The 13,275-nt window shown below is 43.6% G+C and overlaps 2 non-coding genes across 2 annotated transcripts; both read right to left on the bottom strand.

The window, feature by feature from the left end:
• Positions 1-89: 89 nt before the first annotated feature.
• On the bottom strand, positions 90-198 carry TRNAL-CAA (transfer RNA leucine (anticodon CAA)). The gene is made up of 2 exons: positions 161-198; positions 90-135 (listed from the first exon to the last, which is right to left on the bottom strand). It is a non-coding gene; the product is annotated as a tRNA-Leu (tRNA).
• A 9,014-nt stretch (positions 199-9,212) lies between these two features.
• Positions 9,213-9,321, bottom strand: TRNAL-CAA (transfer RNA leucine (anticodon CAA)). The gene is made up of 2 exons: positions 9,284-9,321; positions 9,213-9,258 (listed from the first exon to the last, which is right to left on the bottom strand). It is a non-coding gene; the product is annotated as a tRNA-Leu (tRNA).
• Between the last annotated feature and the right edge of the window lie 3,954 nt (positions 9,322-13,275).

A 13,275-nucleotide genomic window follows, 5' to 3' on the forward strand; every position in this document is an offset into this window, starting at 1 on the left:
ACTGAAAGTGCATTTATCGGTATCAATCATACGTATTATAAAACTAATCGAAATTTGAATGTAGTTGCTATTGAAACAATAAAATGCTTTGTCAGAAGTGGGATATGAACCCACGCCTCTTTACAGAGACCAGAAAGCCCTTTAACAGGAAGAACGGATTCTTGAGTCTGGCGCCTTAGACCGCTCGGCCATCCTGACAAGTACAAACCCACTTCTGAAAATGTTAGCCATTGTGGATTATGATTCTTTCTTTTAATAAAAAAACTACTGAAAGTGCATTTATCGGTATCAATCATACGTATTATAAAACTAATCGAAATTTGAATGTAGTTGCTATTGAAACAATAAAATGCTTTGTCAGAAGTGGGATATGAACCCACGCCTCTTTACAGAGACCAGAAAACCCTGTAACAGGAAGAACGGATTCTTGAGTATGGCGCCTTAGACCGCTCGGCCATCCTGACAAGTACAAACTCACATCTGAAAATGTTAGCCATTGTGGATTATGATTCTTTCTTTTAATAAAAAAACTACTGAAAGTGCATTTATCGGTATCAATCATACGTATTATAAGACTAATCGAAATTTGAATGTAGTTGCTATTGAAACAATAAAATGCTTTGTCAGAAGTGGGATTTGAACCCACGCCTCTTTACAGAGACCAGAAAGCCCTTTAACCCCTTCCTGACAGAGCCAGTTTTTGCGTTCCTGACAGAGCCCTTTTTTTCAAATCTGACATGTCTCACTTAAGTGGGGATAACTTTTTTTTGCTTTTACTTATCCCAGTGATTTTGAGATTGTTTTTTCGTGACACATTGTACTTCAAATTAGTGGTAAATTTGGGTCGATACAGTCTGTGTTTTTTTGTGAAAAATACCAAAATGTCGTAAAAAAATGGAAAATTTAGCAATTTGCAAAATGTTAAATTTTCTGCTTGTGAGACAAATAATCATACCACTCAAAATAGTTAATAACTAACATAGACCATATGTCTACTTTATGTTTCCATCATTATTTCAACTTCCTTTTAATTTTTTTGGACACTAGGAGGCTTACAATATGAATAGCAAATTCTCAAATTTTCAAGAAAATTTCAAACACTGATTTTTTTAGGGACCAGTTCAGTTCTGATGTGACTTTGAGGGACTTGTATGTAAGACACCCCCATAAATGATACCATTTCAAAAACTGCACCCCTCACAGTATTCAAAACAGCATTTTGGAAGTTTGTTAACCCTTTAGGTGTTTCACAGGAATTAAAACAAAGTGTAGGTGAAATTTCAAAATTTCATTTTTTTTGCAGAGTTTCAATTTTAATACATTTTTCTAACAAATACAGTACATTTTACTAGAGAAATGTGACTAAAAATTGATTCCCCCAATTCTTTGGTTTTCATAAATATCCTATATGTGGCCCTAGTGTGCACGGTGACCAAACCACAGGCTTCATAATAGAAGGAGCACCTACTTGATTTTGGAGCCTCCTTTTTATGAGATTATTTTTTAGGCACCATGTAGGTTTCTAGGCACCATAAGATGCTAAAAGTTAGGAACCCCCCCACAAGTGACCCCATTTTGCAAACTACACCCCTCAGGGAATTCATCTAGGGGTATAGTGTACATTTCAAACCCCCAGTGGTTTCACCAATTGTGGTACAACTGGGCAGTGAAAATGAAAAATTATTTTTTTTACACAAAAATGCAGTTCTGGCTCCAAATTTGTCATTTTCAGAAGGTATGAAGGAGACAAAGCACCACAAAATCTGTGCCCCAATTTCTCCCGAGTACGGCAATGCCTCACATGTGACCAAAAAATACCATTTGGGTGCATGGCAGGACTCAGAAGGGAAGGAGTGATTTTTGGATTTTGCAGCTCAGATTCTGGTGGAATTTTGGTGGGTGCTATGTCGCATTAGCAAGACCCCCCAAGCACCAATACAGTGGAACCCCCCCACAAGTGACCCCATTTTGCAAACTACACCCCTCAGGGAATTCATCTAGGGGTATAGTGTACATTTCAAACCCCCAGGGGTTTCACCAATTTTGATACAAGTGGGCAGTGAAAATGAAAAATTACATTTTTTTACACAAAAATGCAGTTCTGGCTCAAAATTTTTCATTTTCAGAAGGTATGAAGGAGAAAAAGCACCCCAAAATCTGTGCCCCAATTTCTTCCGAGTACGGCAATGCCTCACATGTGACCAAAAAATACCAGTTGGGTGCATGGCAGGACTCAGAAGGGAAGGAGTGATTTTTGGATTTTGCAGCACAGATTTTGGTGGAATGAATGGTGGGTGCTATGTTGCACCAATACAGTGGAACCCCCCCACAAGTCACCCCATTTTGCAAAGTACACCCCTTAAGGGAATTCATCTAGGGGTATAGTGTACATTTCAAACCCCCAGGGGTTTCACCAATTTTGATACAAGTGGGCAGTGAAAATGAAAAATTACATTTTTTTACACAAAAATGCAGTTCTGGCTCAAAATTTTTCATTTTCAGAAGGTATGAAGGAGAAAAAGCACCCCAAAATATGTGCCCCAATTTCTCCCGAGTACGGCAATGCCTCACATGTGACCAAAAAATACCAGTTGGGTGCATGGCAGGACTCAGAAGGGAAGGAGTGATTTTTGGATTTTGCAGCTCAGATTCTGGTGGAATTTTGGTGGGTGCTATGTCGCATTAGCAAGACCCCCCAAGCACCAATACAGTGGAACCCCCCCACAAGTGACCCCATTTTGCAAACTACACCCCTCAGGGAATTCATCTAGGGGTATAGTGTACATTTCAAACCCCCAGGGGTTTCACCAATTTTGATACAACTGGGCAGTGAAAATGAAAAATTTCATTTTTTACACAAAAATGCAGTTCTGGCTCAAAATTTTTCATTTTCAGAAGGTATGAAGGAGAAAAAGCACCCCAAAATCTGTGCCCCAATTTCTCCCGAGTACGGCAATGCCTCACATGTGACCAAAAAATACCATTTGGGTGCATGGCAGGACTCAGAAGGGAAGGAGTGATTTTTGGATTTTGCAGCTCAGATTCTGGTGGAATTTTTGTGGGTGCTATGTCGCATTAGCAAGACCCCCCAAGCACCAATACAGTGGAACCCCCCACAAGTGACCCCATTTTGCAAACTACACCCCTCAGGGAATTCATCTAGGGGTATAGTGTACATTTCAAACCCCCAGGGGTTTCACCAATTTTGATACAACTGGGCAGTGAAAATGAAAAATTACATTTTTTTACACAAAAATGCAGTTCTGGCTCAAAATTTTTCATTTTCAGAAGGTATGAAGGAGAAAAAGCACCCCAAAATCTGTGCCCCAATTTCTCCCGAGTACGGCAATGCCTCACATGTGACCAAAAAATACCAGTTGGGTGCATGGCAGGACTCAGAAGGGAAGGAGTGATTTTTGGATTTTGCAGCACAGATTTTGGTGGAATGAATGGTGGGTGCTATGTTGCACCAATACAGTGGAACCCCCCCACAAGTCACCCCATTTTGCAAAGTACACCCCTCAGGGAATTCATCTAGGGGTATAGTGTACATTTCAAACCCCCAGGGGTTTCACCAATTTTGATACAAGTGGGCAGTGAAAATGAAAAATTACATTTTTTTACACAAAAATGCAGTTCTGGCTCAAAATTTTTCATTTTCAGAAGGTATGAAGGAGAAAAAGCACCCCAAAATATGTGCCCCAATTTCTCCCGAGTACGGCAATGCCTCACATGTGACCAAAAAATACCAGTTGGATGCATGGCAGGACTCAGAAGGTAAGGAGTTATTTTTGGATTTTGCAGCTCAGATTCTGGTGGAATTTTGGTGGGTGCTATGTCGCATTAGCAAGACCCCCCAAGCACCAATACAGTGGAACCCCCCCACAAGTGACCCCATTTTGCAAACTACACCCCTCAGGGAATTCATCTAGGGGTATAGTGTACATTTCAAACCCCCAGGGGTTTCACCAATTTTGATACAAGTGGGCAGTGAAAATGAAAAATTACATTTTTTTACACAAAAATGCAGTTCTGGCTCAAAATTTTTCATTTTCAGAAGGTATGAAGGAGAAAAAGCACCCCAAAATATGTGCCCCAATTTTTCCCGAGTACGACAATGCCTCACATGTGACCAAAAAATACCAGTTGGGTGCATGGCAGGACTCAGAAGGGAAGGAGTGATTTTTGGATTTTGCAGCTCAGATTCTGGTGGAATTTTGGTGGGTGCTATGTCGCATTAGCAAGACCCCCCAAGCACCAATACAGTGGAACCCCCCCACAAGTGACCCCATTTTGCAAACTACACCCCTCAGGGAATTCATCTAGGGGTATAGTGTACATTTCAAACCCCCAGGGGTTTCACCAATTTTGATACAACTGGGCAGTGAAAATGAAAAATTACATTTTTTACACAAAAATGCAGTTCTGGCTCAAAATTTTTCATTTTCAGAAGGTATGAAGGAGAAAAAGCACCCCAAAATCTGTGCCCCAATTTCTCCCGAGTACGGCAATGCCTCACATGTGACCAAAAAATACCAGTTGGGTGCATGGCAGGACTCAGAAGGGAAGGAGTGATTTTTGGATTTTGCAGCACAGATTTTGGTGGAATGAATGGTGGGTGCTATGTTGCACCAATACAGTGGAACCCCCCCACAAGTCACCCCATTTTGCAAAGTACACCCCTCAGGGAATTCATCTAGGGGTATAGTGTACATTTCAAACCCCCAGGGGTTTCACCAATTTTGATACAAGTGGGCAGTGAAAATGAAAAATTACATTTTTTTACACAAAAATGCAGTTCTGGCTCAAAATTTTTCATTTTCAGAAGGAATGAAGGAGACAAAGCACCCCAAAATCTGTGCCCCAATTTCTCCCGAGTACGGCAATGCCTCATGTGTGACCAAAAAGTGGCAGGACTCAGAAGGGAAGGAGTGATATTTGGATTTTGCAGCACAAATTCTGGTGGAATGATGGTGGGTGCTATGTCGCATTAGCAAGACCCCCAAAGCACCAATACAGTGGAACCCCCCCACAAGTGACCCCATTTTGCAAACTACACCCCTCAGGGAATTCATCTAGGGGTATAGTGTACATTTCAAACCCCCAGGGGTTTCACCAATTTTGATACAAGTGGGCAGTGAAAATGAAAAATTACATTTTTTTACACAAAAATGCAGTTCTGGCTCAAAATGTTTCATTTTCAGAAGGAATGAAGGAGAAAAAGCACCCCAAAATCTGTGCCCCAATTTCTCCCGAGTACGGCAATGCCTCACATGTGACCAAAAAATACCAGTTGGGTGCATGGCAGGACTCAGAAGGGAAGGAGTGATTTTTGGATTTTGCGGCTCAGATTCTGGTGGAATGAATGGTGGGTGCTATGTGGCATTAGCAAGACCCCCGAAGCACGGTGAAATTATGAACCTAATAATCCATAGATGTGTGGTATATTTTAAAACACTCCTTTATACATAGGCCGGGTTTGTCGGGGCAAGTGTCACACTGGAAAATAGTTTGCTTTCTTATTCCCTTTTTATAGCAAACTTTGCACCTTTTTTGTGTCCTGCCCTTTTTTCCAGTGGAGGGGATTTCATCAGGAAAATGCTGCCCTGGTACAATACGGGGGCCAGTACTAGAAGTACTGGGGCCCTCTGCCTGCTGGTTCCCAAATACTAGGCCCTTTATGACTTCCTCTTGAAAGTGCATAAATGTCCCCCTCTGGCCGGTAGAACGGAATAGCACGTAAGCGTTATACAGTGCCATCTGGATGATATACACGGCCAGCTTCTTGTACCAGATTTTTGTTTTCCGCAGGGCACTGTACGGCTTCAGTACCTGATCTGAAAGATCCACTCCGCCCATGTACCTATTGTAATCCAGGATACAATTAGGTTTGGAGGTGTGGGTACTGGTACCTCGTACAGGGACGGAGGTGGTACTGTCTCCGTGAATTGTTGTCAGTATAAGGACATCCCTCTTGTCCTTATATTTGACCAACAACATATTTTCGGTGCATATTCCCCTGCTTTCACCCCTTCTCATTACTTGGGCAATGTGCGTTTTTGGGAGGCCTCTTTGGTTCTTGCGCACAGTACCGCAAGCTGCTGTACCTCTTGAACCAAGGGCCTTAAACAGGGGGATGCTGGTGTAAAAGTTATCCACATAGAGGTGATAACCTTTATCCAGGAAGGGGTGCACTAAATCCCAGACAATTTTTCCACTAACACCTACGAGGGAGGGGGGGCATTCTGGCGGTTCAATTCTTGAATCCTTACCTTCATATACCCTAAACCTGTGAGTGTACCCTGAGGTGCTTTCACACAGCTTATACATTTTTATGCCATACCTTGCCCTCTTACTGGGAAGGTACTGGCGGAATTTAACCCTTCCTTTAAAATGTATAAGGGACTCGTCTATGCAAATGAATTTATCTGGGATGTACATGTCTTCAAATTTGGCACTGAAATGATCAATGACCGGCCTGACTTTGAATAGCCGGTCAAAGGTGGGATCATCTCTGGGTGGGCACTGTGCATTATCGTTGTAATGCAAAAATTTAAGGATCGTCTCAAATCGAGCCCGGGGCATGGCCATACGGTAAAATGGGGTGCTGTACAGAACATCTCTACTCCAATATTGCCTAATTTCTGGCTTTTTTACTATGCCCATATGAAACACCAGACCCCAAAACATCATCATCTCTACTGCATCTACAGGGGTCCACCTAGCAAATGATGACGTGGGGTTTTGAGCAATAAACTGCTGGGCATATAAATTAGTTTGGTCCACCATTAAATTTATAAAATTATCAGAGAAAAATAATTTGAAAAAGTCAATTTCTCTGAGACCTGTGGAATCAAATTGGATTCCTGGCATGGCCAAAAACTCAGGAACCTGGGGCTCAAAATTGTCTGGTGGTGGGGTCCATACGAGATCAATTATTGGGGGGGGGGTCTCAGCTGCTCTACGGGGGCGTCTTTGAGGGGGTCCCTCATCACCAGAGGAGGAAGAGGAGCTTAAGGCGAATCCTTCAAATTCCCCTCTTGCATCACTGGCTGTGTCAGAGTCAGAAGCAAGCATGGCATATGCCTCCTCCGCTGAATACATTCTTCTGGATGACTGGGATGACATTTGGGATGACATTTGGGATGCCATTTTTATTTTTGTGTTACTGGTAGTGAAATGTTTCAACACGTGTATAGTGTAGGGGGGGGTACAAACTTTATTTCAACCCGGGGGGTATGTAGTGTGTAGTGTGTATGTAGTGCAGAAAAAAAAAATACTTTATACAAAAAAAAAATTGAAGGGGTTAAAAAAAAAAAAAATTGAAGGGGTTAAAAAAAAAATTGAAGGGGTTAAAAAAAAAAATTGAAGGGGTTAAAAAAAAAAAAAAAAAGGTCCTGCGCCAAAAATTGAGCACAGATGTTGGTCAGTTACGTCCGTCACTGAACAGCGCTCAAAGGCAACAGGAATTTGATCAAAAAAAAAAAAAAATAGATCAACCCTGTGCCGAAAAAGATGATCAGTGATGTACGTCACTGATCAGCGCACAGCGGCCACAGGACACCCACAAAATCACAGTGTGTGTAAAAAAAAAATTTAAAAAAGACCCCACCGTTGTGGTCCGCGGCTGTGCCTGCTTCACCTCTCTACGGGCTACTGCAGGAAGCCCGTAGAGAGGTGAAGCAGGCACAGCCGCGGACCACAACGGTACCCGTGACGGTGTCCTGCAAGCCTCCAAGACAGGGAGACGTCACAGTGTGCGCACCGCAGCACAGGGAGCAGTGTTAACACACAGCCCCGAGTGCAAGCGGTCCCTCTGTACCAGTCTCCTAAAGTCCGGGTAACCTGCGGCGGTAGGTGAGTACATTCCCCCGAAAACCAGGCGCCACTGACCACCAATGTTAAAGAGGTACCTGAAGAATCACTGAAAGGACTGTGTACACATCGTGAAACTCTGTCATTTAACGGGACGCCGTGGTGACATACGCACCTTTTCCTTTACAGGACATCAAATCATCTTTATCGGACTGAAAAACCAGCACTCTGGTTACACATTTTTATATAATTTTTCTTAGTTTTGTTATTATTCAATCTAACCAGACATTCAGTATCTGCATTTGTGAAGAGAACAAACAGAACTGGAACTTTAAGCACTCCAGGGAACCTAACTCTGCTGAACCACAGAGTTCTTGATCCCTATTACATGTAATATCATTTTCATTTGTATATTTGTATTTCTGTTATTTTATGCATGCATCAGAGTATTGAACTAATTGAATCATTGTATTGACCTTTAGTATCATCTCTGCGAACACCAGTAAAGATTTGTTTTATCCAAGGAAAAACACATCTCTTTTTTCCATTCATTTATTTAAATACAAATTCTTTTCAACCATAAGTAAGGGCAGAGCGCAGCACTAAAACCAATTGTTCAAGATATTTGCAAGGATCAGGTAAGTATTTTGCAAGGTTCTGGTCAGTATATCGCGGCAGCTAGGCACGGTGACCGCACTGCACGCAATTCCAGACCGGAATGGCGTCTGCAGTGCAGTCACCGTTAGTTTAAACCCCCCTCCATGGCTGTGATTGGTCCGTCGGTCCGACGGACCAATCACGGCCTTTGGGGGCAGGCGGAGTGAGGTGGGGTGACACCAGTGTCACCCTTACACCCCGCGGTGATTGGTGCTGTACTTTACAGCACCAATCACCTCCGATCGCGTGTCACCGGCGAACGTTATTCGCCGGTGACACAGAAAACGCTGTAATTGGCTGTTCACACTGAACAGCCAATCACAGCGATCGCCGACGGGGGGGGCGGCATCGCAGCCCCCCCTGGGCATGCACGGACATGTCTGCTGTCAGGGACAGCAGACATGTTGAAACTGTCACCGCGTCTATAGACGCGGTGACAGTTAAATGCCATGACGTACATTTACGCCATGTGTCGGGAAGTACTTCCCGACCATGACGTAAATGTACGTCAATTGTCGGGAAGGGGTTAACAGGAAGAACAGATTCTTGAGTCTGGCGCCTTATACCGCTCGGCCATCCTGACAAGTGCATGGTCATGGCTGAAAATGTATGCCATTTTGGATTATGATTCTTTCTTTTAATAAGAAAAATACTGAAAGTGCATTTATCGGTATCAATCATACGTATTATAAGACTAATCGAAATTTGAATATAGTTGCTATTGAAACAATAAAAAGCTTTGTCAGAAGTGGGATTTGAACCCACGCCTCTTTACAGAGACCAGAAAGCCCTTTAACAGGAAGAACGGATTCTTGAGTCTGGCGCCTTAGACCGCTCGGCCATCCTGACAAGTACATTGTGGATTATGATTCTTTCTTTTAATAAAAAAACTACTGAAAGTGCATTTATCGGTATCAATCATACGTATTATAAGACTAATCGAAATTTGAATGTAGATGCTATCGAAACAATAAAATGCTTTGTCAGAAGTGGGATTTGAACCCACGCCTCTTTACAGAGACCAGAAAGCCCTTTAACAGGAAGAACGGATTCTTGTGTCTGGCGCCTTAGACCGCTCGGCCATCCTTACAAGTACATGGTCATGGCTGAAAATGTACAGTTATGCCCAGGTACATCGTGGTTTACAACGCGCTTTTGAGGGCTCTGACTCGCGAGTTGCAGATCGCGTTATGTCCTGCGTTATGTACCACGCCATGCAATACATAGTTTAACCACTGGATGACTAATGCTCCACGTTAAGACTTTACGCTACGGATTTTTGCTAACCAGCCACTTTTCACTACGGATTTTGTCCTTACCTTACAGAGTGTTTTGTATTTATTCGCAGAAGCAGCTACGTACGGTCATTTATGTAATTGGTACAGAAGCCATGCTAACCTTTGCTATTGCTGGATGACTACTTAAAACATTATTTGAGGACTTACAGTATCATACTTTACACTACGGATTTTGTCCTTACTTTACGGACAGAGTTATTTTATTTTATTCGCAGCCGCAGTGACGTACGGTAATTTATGTAATTGGTACAGAAGCCATGCTAACCTTTGCTATTGCTGGATGACTACTTAAAACATTATTTGAGGACCTACAGTATCATACTTTACACTACGGATTTTGTCCTTACTTTACGGACAGAGTTATTTTCTTTTATTCGCAGCCGCAGTGACGTACTGGATGGTCATGAACTGTATTTGATTGGTGCAGAAGCCATGCTAACCATCTGCCAGCAGTAAAATCACAGGCAACAGTGGCCTAGCGGGTAGAGGCACGGCTTCACTATCTCAGTATCAGTAGTTCGATCCTCAGTTGGTTCCATTATATTTTTATTTTTTAAACGTTCTTTTTTTTTTTTTTAAACCAATACAGGTACTGTAGTTACAGTAGTTGGTGCTTATCAAATTCTTTCGGACTTTTCCACAAACAAAAATTCACAATGGCAGGCCTCCATGTACACGATAGTTAATACCCATACTGTACATACTGTACTGCGCTACAGAGAACAGTTTTTTTGGCAAAATAAATTTAGCTTTTCAGGTAAAACTCCTTGCCTCGCGGCTAGACTGCAACTGATGGATATATGGAGGGTGTTCCACCCCACAGAGAAAGATTTCACATGCCTCTCCGCCTCCGCCGGAACCCTATCACGAATAGACTATATACTGCTCTCAGCCTCCCTGTTCCCAGCACTTATCACTTCCTTCATTGAACCTATTGCCCTGTCTGACCATGCAGTAACATGGCTTAAAATCCGGTTGTCCCCTGAAAAAAGATCGATCAATACCTGGAGATGCCCCTCTCACCTCTCGACTTCCCCCTCCCTACAGAAAACTGCACAGGCAACCTGGGATGACTATGCATCCCATAATCACCCTACTGCTTCGGCCAATCCTTCCCTATATTGGCAGGCCTCCAAAGCCACAGTGAGGGGTGCAATAATTTCCCAAACCTCCTTCCAGAAGAGATCCATTGCACAGGAATTTGCCCAGGCCCAAACCGTATTGTCTGCCAAATACATAATCTACAAGAATGCACCGTCACCAGTCACCAAATTAGAGTACCAACAAGCTAAATCGGCCTTTGAAGGCCTATTCATCAAATCAGAATCTCTCCACACCTTTGCCTCTAATGCCCGCTTTTATAAATTTGGGAATAAGTCAAGCAAGCTCCTCTCAAATCTGCTCAAAGGACATCACGCCCCATCTGTGGTGCATTCTTTGAAACGCACTGACGGCACTATAACCACCTCCAACTCCCAAATTGCCCAAGAACTATCCTCCTTTTATACTAACCTTTATGCTGCCCCCCAACCTGACACAGACCAAGCTAGACAATTCTGGGAAGGTTTGTCTATCCCCCAGCTATCTCCCGAAGATGCAGAAACCCTATCCGATCCCATCACACTGGAAGAAGTCCAGAAAACTATAGCAGGCCTACATCTGGGGAAAGCCCCTGGACCTGATGGGTTCACCCCAGAATACTATAAATTAAAGGCCCCCAAAATATCGCCTACCCTAGTAAATATGTACAACCAAATTATGCAGACTAATGTGGTTCCAGCCCATTTTAATTTAGCGACTATCAAAGTCCTTCCAAAAGAGGGACGTGACCTATCCGATCCGGGGTCATATAGACCCATATCCTTACTGGATATAGACTACAAAATTTTAACTAAAATCCTGGCCGAGAGACTTAAAAAGCTATTGCCCTCCCTGGTCCACCCAGACCAAACTGGCTTTGTCTCGGGTCGGAACCCAGTGACAAATATTAGAAAGGTACTATCAGCCCTCCACATCTCCCAGGGGACCAGGTCGGACGCCTCAATGGCGGTCCTCTCTTTGGATGCGGAAAAGGCGTTTGACATGGTCCTCTGGGACCACTTATTCGACACCCTCAGAAAATTCTCCTTTCCAAACACATTCATCAACTTAATACGATCTCTATATAGCAATTCCTCTTCCCGAATCATGTGCAATGGATCTCTTTCGGACCCCTTCCCCATATCTCGAGGGACAAGGCAGGGCTGCCCCCTGTCACCCCTCCTTTTCGCCCTGGCCCTTGAACCCCTGGCCACCGCCCTGCGTCAAACCCCAACCTTTGGGGGAATCCGGGTGGGGAGGGTTGATCTCCGTGTCTCACTGTTTGCTGACGACATGCTCTTGTTTCGCACTTCCCCGATACACTCCCTACCCGTGGCCCTCAGACTAATCCAGAGCTTTAGCTCATTCTCGGGTTATAAAATAAACATAACAAAATCAGAACTCATGATGCTAAAAGGCCCCCCTCCGCTCTTCCCTGCGGGTTCAGACCTCCAATCTATAAAATCACAAACGTCCCAGATAAAGTATCTGGGTATTCAAATCCCAAATCGACTAGATAAACTTTATTCCAGCAACTTCGACCCCCTGCTATCCTCCATGGCTAATTCCTTGGAAGCTTGGGCGAACTTACCACTGTCCCTGCTGGGAAGAGCGGAGGTAATCAAATCTATGATTATCCCAAAACTACTCTATATTCTCCAGATGCTCCCTATGAAAATATCCAATCCTGATGTCAAAAGACTCAACTCCAAAATCTCCAAATTTCTTTGGAACGGGAAAAAGGCCAAAATAGCATTGCACAAACTCCACCTCCCTAAAGCCATGGGAGGCCTTAATATTCCTGACCTAAACCTATACTCCAAATCCTTACTGTGCAGATTTGCAATGGGCTGGTTGACTGAACTAGGGACCTACTCAGACTATGATCTAGACTGTGCTATTCTTGCCCCGTACTCCCCAAGTGCCCTACTCCACACCCCAAAAACCAAACTCCCCAAACACATAGCCCAAAACAGACTCTTCATCGAGATCCACGCGGCATGGTGGTCGGTATCAAAAGCACTAGGCTACACACCCCAGATATCTCCCTGGCTGTCCATATGGGGCAATCCCTTACTACCCCCCAGTGTAGACTGTGCAGGCTTCAGACGCCTATTCCACAAGGGACTAAAACGCATCTCCCAGGTCTTCGACCCGGGAGGGCGCCTTTATACTATCCCTGAATTACAGCAGATATATAATTTACCCCACGCATCACTCTTTCCTCTCATCCAACTGAGTCACTACACCCGTTCCTTACCTCCACTCAACCCCAAGGAGCCTGCCACGTTGATGATATCCGGAGCTCTGGCCAAGTTTCAACAGGGTAAGTTTAAGTCAAAAATATTATATGATCCCATAGCAGCGCTCCCAGGAGCCAAACATCAGAAACAGGTCGCTGAGTCATGGTCAAGAGACCTGACAA

Source organism: Crinia signifera, chromosome 9 (genome assembly GCF_055691185.1).
Source record: "Crinia signifera chromosome 9, ASM5569118v1, whole genome shotgun sequence".
Classification (NCBI taxonomy): Eukaryota; Metazoa; Chordata; class Amphibia; order Anura; family Myobatrachidae; genus Crinia; species Crinia signifera.